General features: G+C 35.1%; 1 protein-coding gene across 2 annotated transcripts in view; it reads left to right on the top strand.

Annotated features, from left to right (window-relative positions):
* The window catches only part of RGS17 (regulator of G protein signaling 17), a 102,916-nt gene that overhangs the window by 48,433 nt on the left and 36,213 nt on the right, over positions 1-18,270 (top strand). The window lies entirely within an intron of this gene.

Here is an 18,270-nt window from a genome sequence, read left to right on the forward strand (position 1 = left end):
GGTAGCATCTTTAGGATTCTCTATGTATAGTATCATGTCATCTGCAGACAGTGACAGCTTTACTTCTTCTTTTCCGATTTGGAATCCTTTTATTTCTTTTTCTTCTCTGATTGCTGTGGCTAAAATTTCCAAAACTATGTTGAATAATAGTGGTGAGAGTGGACAACCTTGTCTTGTTCCTGATCTTAGACGAAATGGTTTCAGTTTTTCACCATTGTGCACAATGTTGGCTGTTGGCTTGTCATATATGACCTTTATTATGTTGAGGTAAGTTCCCTCTATGCCTTCCTTCTGCAGGGTTTTTATCATAAATGGGTGTTGAATTTTGTTGAAAGCTTTTTCTGCATCTATTGAGATGATCATATGGTTTTTCTCCTTCAATTTGTTAATATGGTGTATCACATTGATTGATTTGCATATATTGAAGAATCCTTGCATTCCTGGGATAAACCCCACTTGATCATGGTGTATGATCCTTTTAATGTGCTGTTGGATTCTGTTTGCGAGTATTTTGTTGAGGATTTTTGCATCTGTGTTCATCAGTGATATTGGCTTGTAGTTTTCTTTCTTTGTGACATCTTTGTCTGGTTTTGGTATCAGGGTGATGGTGGCCTCGTAGAGTGAGTTTTGGAGTGTTCCTCCCTCTGCTATACTTTGGAAGAGTTTGAGAAGAATAAATGTTAGCTCTTCTCTAAATGTTTGATAGAATTCCCCTGTGAAGCCATCTGGTCCTGGGCTTTTGTTTGTTGGAAGAGTTTTAATCAGAGTCTCAATTTCAGTGCTTGTGACTGGTCTGTTTATATTTTCTATTTCTTCCTGGTTCAGTCTCAGAAGTTTGTGCTTTCCTAAGAATGTGTCCATTTCTTCCAGGTTGTCCATTTTATTGGCATAGAGTTGCTTGTAGTAATCTCTCATGATCCTTTGTATTTCTGCAGTGTCAGTTGTTACTTCTCTTTTTCATTTCTAATTCTATTGATTTAAGTCTTCTCCCTTTTTTTTTGATGAGTCTAGCTAATGGTTTATCAATTTTGTTTACTTCTCAAAGAACCAACTTTTAGTTTTATTGATCTTTGCTATTGTTTCCTTCGTTTCTTTTTCATTTATTTCTGATCTGATCTTTATGATTTCTTTCCTTCTGCTATCTTTGGGGTTTTTTTGTTCTTCTTTCTCTTATTGCTTTAGGTGTAAGGTTACGTTGTTTATCTGAGATGTTTCTTGTTTCTTGAGGTAGGATTGTATTGCTATAAACTTCCCTCTTAGAACTGCTTTTGCTGCATCCCATAGGTTTTGGGCCGTTGTGTTTTCATTAGCATTTGTTTCTAGGTATTTTTTTATTTCCTCTTTGATTTTTTCAGTGAACTCTTGGTTATTTAGTAGTGTATTGTTTAGCCTCCATGTGTTTGTATTTTTTACAGATTTTTTCTTGTAATTGATATCTAGTCTCATAGCATTGTGGTTGGAAAAGATACTTGATTCAATTTCAATTTTCTTAAATTTACCAAGGCTTGATTTGTGACCCAAGGTATGATCTATCCTGGAGAATGTTCCATGAGCACTTGAGAAGAAAGTGTATTCTGTTGTTTTTGGATGGAATGTCCTATAAATATCAATTCAGTCCATCTTGTTTAATGTATCATTTAAAGCTTGTGTTTCCTTCATTTCATTTTGGATGATCTGTCCATTGGTGAAAGTGGGGTGTTAAAGTCCCCTACTATGATTATGTTACTGTCGATTTCCCCTTTTATGGCTGTTAGCATTTGCCTTATGTATTGAGGTGCTCCTATGTTGGGCGCATAAATATTTACAGTTGTTATATCTTCTTCTTGGATTGATCCCTTGATCATTATGTAGTGTCCTTCTTTGTCTCTTATAATAATCTTTATTTTTAAAGTCTATTTTGTCTGATATGAGAATTGCTACTCCAGCTTTCTTTTGATTTCCATTTGCATGGAATATCTTTTTCCATCCCCTCACTTTCAGTCTGTATGTGTCCCTAGGTCTGAAGTGGGTCTCTTGTAGACAGCATATATACGGATCTTGTTTTTGTATCCATTAATCCAGTCTGTGTCTTTGGTTGGAGCATTTAATCTATTCACATTTAAGGTAATTATCAATATATATGTTCCTATTCCCATTTTCGTAATTGTTTTGGGTTTGTTATTGTAGGTCTTTTCCTTCTCTTGTGTTTCCTGCCTAGAGAAGTTCCTTTAGCATTTGCTGTAAAGCTGGTTTGGTGGTGCTGAATTCTCTTAGCGTTTGCTTGTCTGTAAAGGTTTTAATTTCTCCATCGAATCTGAATGAGATCCCTGCTGGCTAGAGTAAACTTGGTTGTAGGTTTTTCCCTTTCATCACTTTAAATATGTCCTGCCACTCCTTCATTTTCTTCTTTTTAAAAGAGCTTTTTATTTATCTGGAAACTAATCCTTTAAGCTATAAATTAAAATATTTTCTCCCACTTTGTCATTTGTCCATTGATTATGCTTATGATGGTAGTCTTTTTGTTTTGTTTTGTTTTTTTGCTTTGCAAAGTCTTTTATTTTTTCTAAAATTTGATCATGGTTTGTAAGACTTTCCCTTCTTCCATGTTATAAAGGAATTCACCTATGTTTTCTTGTAATACTTGTATATTTTCAATTTTTGCATTTATGTCTGGAATATATTTAGCGTAGATTCTGATATGTAGTTTGAAGATTTAATTCATTTTATCTCTCTCCAAATGGTGATTCATTTCTTCTAATCCTATTTAAAAGAATTCTTTTCACTTTTATTCTATATTAAATTTCAATTTTTTTCTCTGTAAATGGGATCAATTTTGACTTGGTTTACCTGTGAATGCCAAATAAGAATGAACTTTTACAAAATAACAAGTCAAATTATTTTCAGTTTATTTAAAGCTAAGTTACCTAATTTGATTTATGTAAATCTTTGTAAATACAGCACAGTATAAAATGTGTGAATTTATTTATGTTGTTACTTACTCATCATTTTGTAAATTCATCTAGTTGAAATAATCAGCCCAATTTTGCTCTCTCTTCTCATCAGCATCCAGGGAGGGCTGCTCATGGTTTCATGCTGAATTGCACTAACAGGGGAGCAGATGATGATCTCTGCCTCACGAAGCTTTTTTTCTTAATAGTGTATTTCAAAAGTAAATCTCAAAGAATAGATTTTAGTTCCTTTCCTAACCTGAGGTTTCCATACGAAAGGCAATCTATCAGTCAATGAACAATCTATCTTTGATACAAACCATGGATGGCTGTATGTACAAAAATCCTTTTTAAAATACTACCAGTGCAATTAATGATGAGACTGAAGATTGCTGACAACATCCAATTAACTAAGCCTAAGGGGGAATTTCTAATAAACTGCATCCTGTTTATAACATCTATATACCTGGCAACTAGGAAGGCAGCCTTTTTCCTGCCAATTACAGAATTAAGGAGACATTTTTTTTTTTCATTCTACTCCACAGTCATTTCAATATTGTTACTAGAGAACTTCAAATATTTCTGACATCTGTTCTGCTTTAACGGGGAGTTTTATTGTGAAGAAGCTGTTGAAAATGAGCAGTGTTCTTAACATATTTTACGTTACTAGTTGAAAAAAAAGGCATAGAGCCAAACACAATGAAAGGGATGTATTATTAGGAGAAATGCTACTCCTGTTGAATTAATTTTGTCTATGTGTTAAAACTCAGAAACACTGACTTGGGAGCAACAGAACACTGCTGACTTTTGGCTGTGCTGGCTGTGTGTGAATGAACAGCCAGGAGTAAATTGTTACACAATAAGTCACAGAAAACGCTATCAGTTTTGGAAATGTAAGGAATTATGTAAATTTGTCTTATACATAGAGGCAGCTCTTTTCTTGAGGATAGCAAAGTTCATTTCCTCCTCAAAAGTTTTTTTAATGCTGAAAAAAATGCCTTCTTTGTATATTTCAAGAATGACATGAAACACTTATCTTAATAGTCGCAAAATACATCTGAATTCTAGCACACCTCTTAAGGTATATCCAAGTTTCGTTCCCGTCTTATATTAGGTCAGGGTATCATACTTAGCAACAATAAGTAAAGATAAGAACTCCTTTCAGTACATTCTGTCATCAATCAATCAGTACACAGAATACACATGAAAATGGGCCAACAGAGCAATCCTCACCTGTGGATAGCCATCATTTGCCCAATATCATCTCCCAACAAAACTAGTTTTGACATTTGGTACAGACAGTAAGTGATAGAACATCACTACCCAATGTGTGGCCACATGCGACCCATGCGCTGATTTGCAAAACATTTCTTATTGCTTCACAACACACAACAAAGTAAGTAACGAAATGGAGAGGAAGCATCTAGAAATGTTCACAGCAATTTGACAGAGTAATTTTATGTCTATTAAATCTAATAGTAAAAACTAATTGGGGTTTGCACATTGCTTTTTTTTTTCAATTTATTATTTATTTTTATTATATTTGACCAAAGTATTGCTCCAAGGCTGATTGGAAATTTAAAAATGAAGAACAAACAAAAAAACACCCTGGTCCTTTACCATCAAGTGTGAGAGTCACTCTTCTAAACCAGAGGATTAGTGAGCTGGGAAAGTGTCATAGATGAAGTAGGAATTATGATGGCAATCTGGCTAGCTAATGATACTTGACTACCTACTATTGTGTCTATCATTGTGCTTAGTTTCTTTCTCTCTCTCTCTCTTCCCCTATATATATGTATATATATATCAATGTACATATGTGAATACATGTTACATATGTATACATATACCTTATAATGTATATAAGTGTATATATATACAACACCATATATATACACATATATGTATATATCTGTGTATAGAGAGAGTATTTAATATCTTCACAATAACCCTGAACTTTGAAGTCGATATTTATCATGCCCATTTGACCTGATTATGTCCTGGATATTACTGCCAATGTCCACTTCTCCCCCTAGAGTTATTCTTTGTTAAAAATTAAACCAACAGAGTTTCTTTCATTACCAACATTCTTCCACGAATTTATGAGGATGGAGAATAATTATGGTTCCCCACCGCCCCCCCCAAAAAAATAAAACCTGTTATTTCTTATCTCTTTTCTGTATTTCGGAGGGTACTTGGTGGGCAGCTGGGAATAGCCGTGTCAGGGGCTCCTGGGGAGAGCCTTTATTCCTTCATCATTGTACTCAGCCTTTCTAATAGCTGCTGCCCACTCTTCCTGGAATGAGTAAAAATGTTTTGCTGTGTGAATGAAGAGAGCTGATTGAATTGATTCCATCACTGGTGCACTTCCTGGAGATTGGTGTGTTTATTTAAAAAAAAAAAAAAAAAGGCTGAACTGGTATGAACTTTATAACAGGCACCAGTTTGCTGAAATTACATTAAAGGCAAAGTGAAGGGAAGTAATTATTTTGATTAAATAGATATAATGTGCTGAAGGGAAAGATGACCATAACCCTCTTTGACAAATTTTCACCTTGAGTAGAACATGGGCTTTTAAACAGTTTACTGGTTACCTGATTGTCTCTTTACGTGTTCTTTTAAAGATGTCTATGAGTATAAGACAAAATATACAGAATGTAGCTTTGGAAAGAATAGATAATATACTACCTCATATGCTGCGTATGTCTGAGGAGTTGGCATAGTAGAGCTGTAGTTCCATATAGACGTGTTATGAAATGCAACAGAGAATCAGAGATAACCCACACCGGCTTAGTTGTAGAAAAAGATTTGAATAACATACAGGGATACGACATTAAACACAAACATAAATGGGATATATTTTGTATGTTTTAGATCCTTTTGGGGATGCTTCCACATGGCATTATTCTCTTTATTCCCATTTAACGTGTTTATATAAACAGTGCTCTATGTTGAATTTCCATAGCAATTATCCCTGCTTGTGTAACTATCTTAAATAATTACATGAATAATTACTATTAGGAGAAACAGTCTCTGGCACACCCTTTTTCCAAACGTTGTGATTTTGTTTTCTCTACTGAATTCTTTTTCTATTCACATTTTAAGTCTTTTTTTTTTCTTTCCTTATGTTAACTTGCTTATCTTCTTTATGTGAATTGAAATAATGAGCATGTCTGCTCTCTGCAAAGCAGTTTGATGAATCTCAAAATGAGTATGTCACAGAGAAGAAAGTGCTATCAGTACTTTCCTAAGTAAACACATTATGACTCCATATTAATCACTGGTATTTTCTAGAATGGCACAATGACAGTAATAGACTATGCTAAGGAGTCTCATTGTCACCAGGCAGTGTTTATGACAAAATTGCTCTTACTGTAGTGTAGTTTTGGTCCCATTTCTGAAACATTTACCTTAAGCTAATGCTGCTGTTCTAAACTAAAGCAAAGCCTGAATGAATCAGGTAAGAATGGGATTTTTTAAAGTGCTACTTTATCTGTATTGGTCTTCTAGACTTTCTGAAATTACCAAGTGATTGAATAACCTTCCCCTTCATTTTAACTGTGCGACTCTGGCCTCTGTCGGAGCATCTATCTACTCACTCCTGCTAGAAAAGCCTTCTCTTTCTCTGTTTCACTCATTTAACAAGTATTGACTGACCTCACTGGTTCTCAAGCTTATGTATGTGGTGAAATTCCTGGAAAATATGGTGCTTTTTACCACCTATCATTTTGATGATATTAGCATCAAAATAGCTAAATTTTACATTTATGTATGGAATTAAATACTGGCTTATATTAGATTCCAAAATACACAAACATGAGTAGGTACCAACATTTTAAGAAGAAACAAAAGGGGGATAAACTTTATGAGAGAAATTTCTCCTCATTAAATTAACACTTTCCCTCAGAGCAAAGTAGAGGGTTGTTTCTATGACCTGCTCCAGCTCACAGAATATCAGTTCTTAGTGGAATCTTAATTGAAACACATAAGTATTATTTCATGTGTATCAAAAGTACCAAGGTAAATGGCCCAGACTCTGCCCTCAAAGAGCTCACAGTCTTGTAGGAAAAACTCACAAATGGCAAAGCTATAAAACAATATGGAATTACAGGTCAGAGAAGGTCAAGCAGTGCCGGGCACCTTCCCACAGGCTGGAAGGGTCTGCAAAGATTGCCGCAAGGAAGCATCTCCACCAGCTGCTGGGGATACCAAAACAGGTGAGACTCTTTACGATGTCAGAGTCCGGTTCTAATATAAACAGGCTTGTACACAATCGCAGCTCAAAGTGGAAGGCACGCAGTACTGTGTGACGCTGAGCGGGTACACCTATTTCTTCCCAAGTGGGAAGAAAGGAGACAGAGAGAGGACGACAAGTGAATGAGCCTGACAGCGGAGCAGTTCAACAAGCCTTCTGCGGTCTTTCCTTCCACCGGGTGCTTCCCTAGAATACACGGTGTCTTTCCAACTCTCATGAATATACCTCCTCTACACACTGATCACGATGCCTCAAGTTCACGACTTAGCGTGGCCTGAACCGGCTTTAATGTGTATATCCATCACTTGTAAGTCCGTATTGTTTTGTATTGTTAAAATGCAAAATCAGATCCAGTACGTCTGAGGTGGGACTTGACATCCTCATTCCTAACAACCTCCCAGGGAATGTGAGGCTTCTGGTCTACAGCCCACACTTTGAATGGCAAGGGCCCAAGTTTTAACTCTTCATATGAGAACCTTGGCAATTGCCAAGTAAATCTATCATCTTTGCCGTTATATTTAAAAACGCATCATACAATTTTGAAGAAAATCATCAGGTATTTTTTTGTAAATAAATACGAAGACAGGAGTTTGTCTAGAGGTGATAATAATAGGAACGATGATTGTGATTGTGATTACAGATTATTGAGTGCTGTTCCCCTGGCACGCTGCTAAAGTTAGTAGCTATAATAGCAATAGATATGTTTTCTATCCTTACAACTACCGAGTGAGGTAAGTATCGCTCCCCATTTGACAAACTGAGGCAGACGTTAGGTAACTTAAAGCCGTGTAGCCAGTACAAGGCAGCCCTTTGTGACTCCAGTCCAGATCTCTCTTACTGCAAAGCCACTACACTCTAAAAAGCATGGTCAAAAGAAGAAAATAGGAAGCTGATAGAAGTGCAGAATCACAAGAGTAGAAACTGTGATGTTCTGTGGAATGGAAATGGCTGAATCTTCTGGGGGCAAAAATTAGCAGCTGAGCTGCACAAGGTGCCCTTTTCAAACAGCCCTGTCAAATAATGCTTTTCAGCATGTCCGATAGATGCTCATGAGCCGAAACAGGAAGAGGACTGACATGGCTCTGATTCTGTACTTTAATGAGAGAGGAAAGCACAGGAGGAACGATTTCTTAGTCTTTTTATATATTTATACGTTATGATACATATTTATGTGTTTATAAATATGTATGAAAATATCATGAACATGGAGAATCGCTGACTCAACATAATGTGGCATTTTTAGCAAGCTTCATGTATAACCAAGGAAAAGGAGCTGCATGCACGTATTCACTGATGGAACCAGATTCTAACTACCAAAGGAGCGGACCGAGTCCTATTTTTAGTAATTATTTTCTCTTAATGCACGAAGAGTTTACTTCTTGAATTTTTCATAGTTTAATGTACTCATAAAATGGTGGTTTTTGAAAAAAGCACACTAAAAACTATCCCTCTCCCCCCCCCCAACAAAAAAAAAAAGGAAAACTGGTTTGGATGCCACTCTTTTTAGATGAACAAGTCACGAGACAGGAAGTGACACTGAAAGCTTGCTCCGTTACATAGATATATGCTGGCTTAGCTGAAGCAAGGTAGTTATCAGAAATTTTAAATTGAGGAGTGGGTTGTTTTCCTTCACAGGGAAAATGCATCACAACTAAGAATAAATATCGGTACGTGGCGAATTGCTTCCTTGTCCATCCCAGTGCTAAAAAGGGCCTCACAAATTTGGCTTATTTGGCAAATACCTTTTGGGGGCTAAACACTGAATCAACAACTATATGACAAAACTGAATGCTTTCACTAAACATGACAAAATGGCTACAATTATAATGAAGTGTGATTGTGGGGTAGGAGTTGATCGTGGATACTGTGAGTCACTTGAGACTCAGTTCATTTACATGTGATAAAAATTGCAGTGTTAGTGGTGAAATGAAAATCCAAACCATTAGTCTTCTTTCTTCACTGAATAAGCCTTTGTGTAGATCCCTGAGCTAGGAAGAGCCTAACCAATGGACACAAAAGCTGTACAACCCACACTAAAAGAAGTGAAATGAGCTCTCAGCAGGAAGAAAGTGTGGAAATCTTCAACATCTGTAGCCTGAAAACATTGTACCACACCAACTTTTGGGCGACATCATGAACAATGCTCTCCGGCATTACCTTGAGAGAGCTGTCACTATTAAGTACTTACTGTATGTACAAGGATTTTTTCCAAGTATTTTACATGTTCAATCCACTTAACCCTTACAGTAGTAATGGTGTACTGATGTGTCCTATTATAATCAATAATTATCTGCAGATAAGGACACTGGGACACAAAAAGATTAAATAACTAACCAAAGGGCATCCAGTTGATGATAGAGGCAAGATCTGGACACAGCCCAACTCCAGAAGTTGTTTAATCACCATATTGTAGTGCAGCTTGGCGGTGGGGATGGAGGATATTGTCATTGGTGTATTTCTAAATTTGAGTTCTAGAAATATTGTTATACCAAGAGTGAGATGATAAATCACTAATATTGAGTGCAGAGTCAGTTCTTTTGCAATTCAGCCTAATTTTCCAAAATTGGTAATCTCACAGGAGCAGCATCTTGACCATTAAGAAAGATGCAGGAATATCCTTTTTCTTCTAAAGTTAGGATATGTAAAATAATTAGTCTTATGTTTATGCATGAATATATCAAAATACCAAGCGAATTTTCTATGGGTTTCTAAGATAAATTATGAATGTTTCATCTAAGATAAAATGTAAATGTTCACATTACAGTGGGCCATTCAGGCTTCAATTCTCTAGACTTCCTGAATATGAGTTTACTCCCATCCTCTGTGAAAGATGCTTTGGGAAAGGACATGGAGCACTGTTGAAACTTAATAATGTGTCTTAGAGCTATAAGAATTTGTATGCAAATCTTCCATATTTCTGCCTTAGGCAACTTCCAAAACTTCCCAAATTTCTGCCTTGGGAAAATAGATATTTTTAATAATCAGAGAAATCATTCATACTCACCATCATCAATACTCAAAATTTGTTGTGCATCTAATATTTTGTATTGAGGTATAGTTGATGTACAATATCATGAGCATCTATTGACAGAAAACATTGCTAAATTCCAGGAAAACCAATATATGAGAAATATATTTTTTATCTCCTTCCCCATTAGAGTTTTACAATCCACTTGGGAAACAATATGTAAACAAAAAAGATGAAGAAGAATACCAGGAAATACTCAAGGACTGACAATATCATCAACAAGAGTACAAATTGAAAACAAAACAGGGGTTCCTCATCTCCCTCCCAACTGTATTTTGAAGAGAGTTCTCAGCTTGGGCAGCCCATTTTAAGAACAGTAACTTCAGAACTAAGAACAGTTTGCTCAGTCTAACCATCCATGTAAATTTAAGACCCCTGTAGATCAACCTCTTTCAGAATGTCCAGCCTTGGCTTGAATGCTCAAGAAAGCTTGACTTGATACTAACCTCACAGGTAAATTAAGATCTTACCTGAGTATCGGACAGACTTTCTATTTGTGAAAGCAAAACTCTCTCAGTTGCTTCTGTTTATCAATCCATCTTCTAACATTTGGGATCTTACAAAGCAGATTGACATTCTCTTCTACTTGGTATCACTTCAAATGCTAGATAATTATGATTCTGATTATATGAATCTCCTTTAAACACTTTTGTTCTAAGAGTAGTATTCTTATGAGATTTTCTTTTTAGTTTTTTTTTTAACTCTCCTTCTAGTTTTCTGAGCAAATTTCATTTTTCTTCTTAAATTATGGGGGCCAAAATTGAACATAATAATTTAACCAGCCCAGAGAAGACCTATCACCAGTTTGTTTTAGAAAACATGTTTTTATTAATGCATTCTAAATTTCCATTAACTATTTTGTTTACATCATACTGTTGATTAGTACTGAATTTATTGTCCAGTAAATCACCTAGATATGCTCCTATTAAGCCATGTTTCTCCCATCCTAGTCTTCTGCAGTTTTTTAAAATCTAAGTTCATATCCTTATATTTATCCTTTTAAATTTCATCTTGTTTTATTTGGCTCATTGCTCAAACTGTAAAGATTTTTTTTTAATTGAGATATAATTGATGTATAACATTGTAAATTTAAGGTGTACAATGTGTTGATCAGATACATTTATATATTGCAATATGATTACCTCCATAGTGTTAGCTGACACCTCCGTCCCATCACATAATTATCATTTCTTTTTTTTGTGGTGAGAATATGTAAGATCAAGTCTCTTAGCAACTTCAAGATATGCAATACAGTAGTGTTAACTATAATCACAATGCCATGCATTAGCTCTCCAGAACTTATTCATCCTCTTACTTCAAGTTTGTACCTTTTGACCAACATCCCCCCAATTCACCCACCCCCCAGTTTCTGGTAACTATGATTCTACTCTCTGTTTTTATGAATTCAGCTTTTTTGGATTCTACATATAAGTGATATCATACAATATTTGTCTTTCTCTGTCTGCCTTATCACATTTAACATAATGCCCTCAAGGTTCATTCAGGTTGTCGAAAATGGCGAGCTGTCCTTCTTTCTCATGGCTGAATAATATTCCAGTGTGTGTGTGTGTGTGTGTGTGTGTGTGTGTGTGTGTGTGTGTGTTTGTATGTGAGACACCTTCTTTATCCATACATCCGTTGATGGACACCTAGGTTGTTTCCATATCCTGGCTTTTGTGAATAATGCTGCAATAAACATGGGAGTGCAAATATCTTTTTCTTTTTTTTTTTTTAACATCTTTATTGGCGTATAATTGCTTTACAATATGGTGTTAGTTTCTGCTGTATAACAGTGAATCAGATATACATATACATGTATCCCCATATCCCCTCCCTCTTGTGTCTCCCTCCCACCCTCCCTATCCCACACCTCTAAGTGGTCACAAAGCAACGAAGTGAGAGAGTGGCATTGACATATATACACTACCAAATATCTTTTTGATATCATGTTTTCATTTCCTTTGGACATATACTTAGAGGTGAGATTGCTGGATCATATGGTAGTTATATTTTTAATTTTTTGAAGAACCTCCATACTGTTTTCTATAGTGGCTGAACCAATTTACATTCCTACCAATACTGCACAGTCGTTCCCTTTTCTCCACATTTTTGGACAACACGTTATCTCTCGTCTTTTTTTGATGACAGCCATTGTAACAAGTGTGAGGTGATATCTCATTATGGTTTAGATTTGCATTTCCCTGATGATCAGTGATGTTGAGCATCTTTCCATCTGTTTGGTGGACATTTATGTGTCTTCTTTGGAAAAATGTCTCTTCAGTTCCTCTGCTAATTTTTTAATCAGATTGTTTGTCTTTTTGTTATTCAGTGGTATGAGTTCTTTGTGTATTTTGGAAATTAACCTCTTATTCGATATATGGTTTGCAAATATTTCCCCCATTCTGTAGACTGACTTTTCATTTTGTCTATTTTTTTCTTTTGATGTGCAGAAGCTTTTTAGTTTGATGTAGTTCTGCATGCTGATTCTTGCTTTTGTTGCATAAAGATGGTTTTGATCATTGCATCCGATCCTGAAAAAAGGGAAGAAGCAACATGGGGTAAAACTGTACACAACTGGAAGTGAGATCAGAATTTTCTCTTCATTTCTTGGAAGATACAATTAATTCACAACAGAAGGAAAGCCCTCTCTGATCACTGTCTCGTATAAAGCTATATTGCATGTGTGTGTGCATGTGTGTGTGTGTTTGTGTGTAGAAAAATATATATATAAGTACAAAAGATGATTAAAAAATACTCCTGCATCCAATACCCCAATTGAACAAATATTAGTGTTTTGTTTTGCCTCAGATTTTTTAAAAAATTATCAGATAAAGTTAAAATCCTTTCTCCTCCAATCACATTCCCATCATAATTCCCCAGTATCAACCAAAGTCATGGATCTTGTTCATGAGTTTTTATCACTTTGCTGTATATATTACCCAGAAAAAAAATACGATTTATATTTTGTATACTTATGAAAATTTTGTTAATGATACAGACTGTATCTAATATTTTGCAGCGATTTTTTCCATTCAACATTTTTTTACAGTCTTCCCAAATTGTTTCATATAGATTTAAATTATTCATTTTAAGTGCTGTTTTATGTATCACCATACAGTGTCATCACCATTTTGTATTCATTCCTGAAAAGATGAAAATATAGATTGTTTCTAATTTAAGGTAATAAAAATACTGTAATTAGTGTCTTCATATGCATATGAAGACACTAATTACAGTATTTTTATTACCTTATACACTTTCAAAGTATAAACATGAAAGTGGAATTTGTTATAAGTTACGTATATCGTTAACTACATTGTTACATAGTCAGTGTTAACTCTTCAAAATGATTGTATGAGAGCTTTTCATTACCCAAGTTCTCTCCCCAAATTGGTATTGTGTGACTTTTTACCTGTCGGAAATTTGGATATGAAATAATTTTTTTATTTGAATTTCCCTAGTCACTAGTTTTGACCATCTATTCATCTAATCTGGGGTATTTGTATTTTCCTCTTCTGTAGACTGCCTGCACATTTCCTTTGCCTATTTTTCTATTAAGTTGTTTGTATTTTTAAACTGTGATGTGTTATGTATATGCTATAGATATTAGTCCTCTGTATTTTCCAGTCTGGTTCTCATTTTTTTACTTTATGTTCTTTTATTTGTTCAAAGGTTTTTGATAAATTAGCTGTATCAAAAATCATCTTTTCCCTTTTGGCTTGGTTTTGTAAGAAATCCTTTTCCTTCTCTGAATCTATTAGTGCTTTCTTCTATATATTTTTTCCCCCAATAATCAGATTACATTTATTTTTAAAAACATTTTAAAATTGAAGTATAGTTGATTTACAGTAGTGTGTTAGATTCTATTGTACAGAATGATTCAGTTATACAGTGATTCAGTTATACATATACATTCAGTTATACAGTGATTCAGTTATACATGTACATATATTCTTTTTCATACTCTTTTTCATTATAGGTTATTACGAGATATTGAATATAGTTCCCTGTGCTATACAGTAGGACCTAGTTGTTTATCTATTTTATATATAGTTTGTACCTGCTAATTCCAAACTCCTAATGTATCACCCCCCCTTTCCTCTTTGGTAACCGTAAGTTTGTTTTCTACGTCTGTGAGTCTCTTTCTGTTTTGTAAACAAGTCCATTTGTATCATATTTTAAATACCACATATAAGTGATATCATATGATTTTTGTCTTTCTCTGTCTGACTTACTTCACTTAGTATGATAATCTCTAGGTTCATCCATGTTGCTGAAAATGGTGTTGTTACATTCGTTTTTATGGCTGAGTAGTATTCCATTGTACATATATACCACATCTTTATCCATTCATCTGTTGATGGACATTTAGGTTGATTCCATGTCTTAGCTATTGTAAATAGTGCTGCTATGAATATTGGGGTGCATGTATCTTTTCAAATTAGAGTTTTGTCCAGATATATGCCCAGGAGTGGGATTGCTGGATCATATGGTAACTCTATTTTTAGTTTTTTAAGGAACCTCCATACTGTTCTCCATAGTGGCTGTACCAATTACATTCCTACCAGCAGTGTAGAAGGGTTCCCTTCTCTGCACACCCTCTCCAGCATATATTGTTTGTGGACTTTTTAATGATGGTCATTCTGACTGGTGTGAGGTGATACCTCACTGTAGCTTTGATTTGCATTTTTCTAATGCAAATTAGATAATTAGCAATAATGAACATCATTTCATGTGCCTATTGGCCATCTGTATGTCTTCTTTAGAGAACTGCTTATTTAGGTCTTCTGCCCATTTTTCGATTGTGTTGTTTGTTTTTTTGTTGTTTAGTTGTATGAGCTGTTTGTATATTTTGGAAGTTAAGCTCTTGTTGGTCGCATCATTTGCAAATATTTTCTCCCATTCTGTAGGTTGTCTTTTCGTTTTGTTTATGGTTTCCTTTGCTGTGCAAAAGCTTATAAGTTTGATTAGGTTCCATTTGTTCATTTTTGTGTTTATTTCTATTGCCTTGGGAGACCGACCTAAGAAAACATCGCTATGATTTATGTCAGAGAATGTTTTGCCTATGTTCTCTTCCAGGAGTTTTATGGTGTCCTGTCTTCTACTTAAGTCTTTAAGCCATTTCGAGTTTATTTTTGTGTATAGTGTGAGAGTGTTCTAACTTCATTGATTTACATGCATCTTTCCAGCTTTCCCACCACCACTTGGTGAAGAGACTGTCTTTTCTCCATTATATTCTTGCCTTCTTTGTTGAGGATTAATTGACCTTAGGTGTGTGGCTTTATTTCTGGGCTCTCTATTCTGTCCCATTGATCCATATGTCTGTTTTTGTGCCAGTGCCATACTGTTTTGATTACTGTAGCTTTGTAGTATTGTCTGAAGTCTGGGAGGGTTATGCCTCCAGCTTTGTTCTTTTTCCTCAGGACCGCTTTGGCAATTCTAGGTCTTTTGTGATTCCTTATAAATTTTAGGATTATTTGTTTTAGTTCTGTGGAAAATGTCATGGGCAATTTGATAGGGATCACATTAAATCTGTAGATTGCTTTGGGTAGTATGACCATTTTAACAATATTAATTCTTCCAATCCAAGATCATGGGATAGTTTTCCATTTCTTTAAATCATCTTCAATTTCCTTTATCAATGTTTTATAGTTCTCAGCATATAAGTTTTTCACCTATTTGGTCAGATTTATTCCTAAGTATTTTTTTTTTTTTGATGTGATTTTAAAAGGGATTGTTTTTTACTTTCCCTTTCTGATATTTCATTGTTAGTGTAAAGAAATGCAACAGATTTCTGTGTGTTAATCTTGTATCCTGATACCTTGCTGAATTCATTTATTAGTTCTAGTAGTTTTTGTGTGGAGTCTTTAGGGTTTTCTATATATAGTATCATGTCATCTGCATATAATGATAATTTTACCTCTTCCCTTCCAGTCTGGATAACTTTTATTTCTTTTTCTTGTCTGACTGCTGTGCTATTCTGCTGTCAGTGCTTGTTACTCCTCTGTGGGTAATTCAGCTTATATCTTTATTTTGGAGTTCTGTGGTTCTATTTTTATGCATATATGTGTGGATTTACTTTTATTTTATAAATCCTGCTGAGCATGTGGTATGCTCTTTCAATGTAAGGCTTTTGTTTGTTTTTTCCTTCCAATTCTGGAAAGTTTCCAGCCAGATTCCTTGAAAATACTTCCCATTAATATTCTCTGTTAATACTCTCCTGATGATGAAAATCTTGTTGGACACATAGGGGAGTTTTTCAATGTTACTGCTATGCTTGTCTCAATTCCCTTTTTTATGTTTCATCTTTTTATCTCTTTTCACTGGATTCTGGGTACAGTCCTTGACACTTATTCTCTTGGGGGTGGATTTGGGAAGATATTATTCCATCTGAATCTTTTTAATGGCTATGTGTTTTGTTTCTGTATTTTCCATTTTTCATTCTGTCTATTCTTGTTTCATTTTTGCCTATATTTGTTCTTATAATTTCTTGTTCTCCTATATGAACAGTTTTTTCCTTTATCACATTGTTTATATTAAACATATATTTATTACACTAATTTTGGATGATTCTGTTATTTGCATTTGCTCAGGAGTATATTCATTTCATGATTGTTGAGTTGGCTTTCTGATTTTAGTGTTAATTGGATTTTTTGCTTTCAGGCAACACACTGAGTAAGAGGTGTATTTCTCACTCTCACTCTTTATAATGCTTCTCAGTTGTCTCCACTAGCCCCCCAAGACCTTCAGTCCCAAAGTACCTCTTTCATTGGCATCTCAGGATTTCCTCCCATCAAGGAATGGCTTTGGAGACATCCTTGGCCCAGTCACAGAACCTGTGGGCTGCTTGGCTTAGGTCAGGTTTCATTGGCTCTCTATGCATCCTCTCTCTCCTGCAGCTAGGTACCATTGATGGTACAGATAGTTTTTTTAGCAACTTTTTATGAGTGGCAGAAACCCAGGTGCTGATTTTATTCAGGTAAAACTCCGGTCTGAACTCTGATCTCCCACTACTCATGGTGGAGCATTTTTTACCCCACTAGAGTTTGGAACCTTTGCACCTTTCTGTTCCCATACCTGAATTACAAAATTACTGTGACTTTACCCCCATTTATCTACCATTGTGGTTTTCTCATCTGTTTCTGGTCTAAAGAGATGTTTATCTTATTTTTAAGAATACAGTATTTTTTAAAGTATCTATCATTGTATTCAGAACTGAAAATGTATTTTTTAAAGCATGAGCTCACAATGCCAAAAAAGCCCAAAGTACTTTATGTTTTTAACAAGTATTGTTCTCAGTCACACATATGACAATATATATGTGTGATTTACATACATTGCATATTTGTGAAAATATTATTCAGTAGAATTCATTCCTTTTTCTAAAAGTTCATGCTAAATTTTATATTAGTCTACTAAATAAAATTTTATTTTTTTATCATCGACTAACTCCTAGATCAGTGTTGGTCTTATAAATCCGTAGCAACTCACTTGGCTGCATTTGTAAAGTCACAGGTAGGGCAGCCTGCACCTCAGTATTTTTCTTATCTACCATGATATATAAATTCCACCAAAATGATTCTCCTGGATTTGATAACTTTTTAGTCTTTCCACGGTTATCTACTAAATGAAAATAAATTTTGAGCAGTGCAGGACAAGGAGGTGATGCCTTTGCTACAGGGACACCTAACACAGAGTAAGGCATTTTGCCCATATTATCAGGAGAACCCCTGGACGGTGAGCCAGAGTACCAAAAAGGAGATTGTATGTTTTAAAAGGAGATGAGAGAGGACCAAAAACAAACTGTTCTTCACCATGTTATAGAGTTAGAAACCTTGCAGCAATGATTTGTAAAGCTCAAATAATAGCAGAGAAATGAGTTATTCATACCCCCGTAACCATTTAAAGGTGTTCATAAAGGCAAGCAGGTGTAATCATCCTTGAGTACAGAAGGAAGTTAAAAATAAATTTTCAAACCTTATCATATTTACCTTGCCAACTGATTCTGATTACGTGGCCACACTTACCAAGATTGTATGTAGCAGATAATGGTAGAAGTT

This window comes from Balaenoptera borealis, assembly GCF_965194805.1.
Source record: "Balaenoptera borealis genome assembly, chromosome: 9".
Classification (NCBI taxonomy): domain Eukaryota; kingdom Metazoa; phylum Chordata; class Mammalia; order Artiodactyla; family Balaenopteridae; genus Balaenoptera; species Balaenoptera borealis.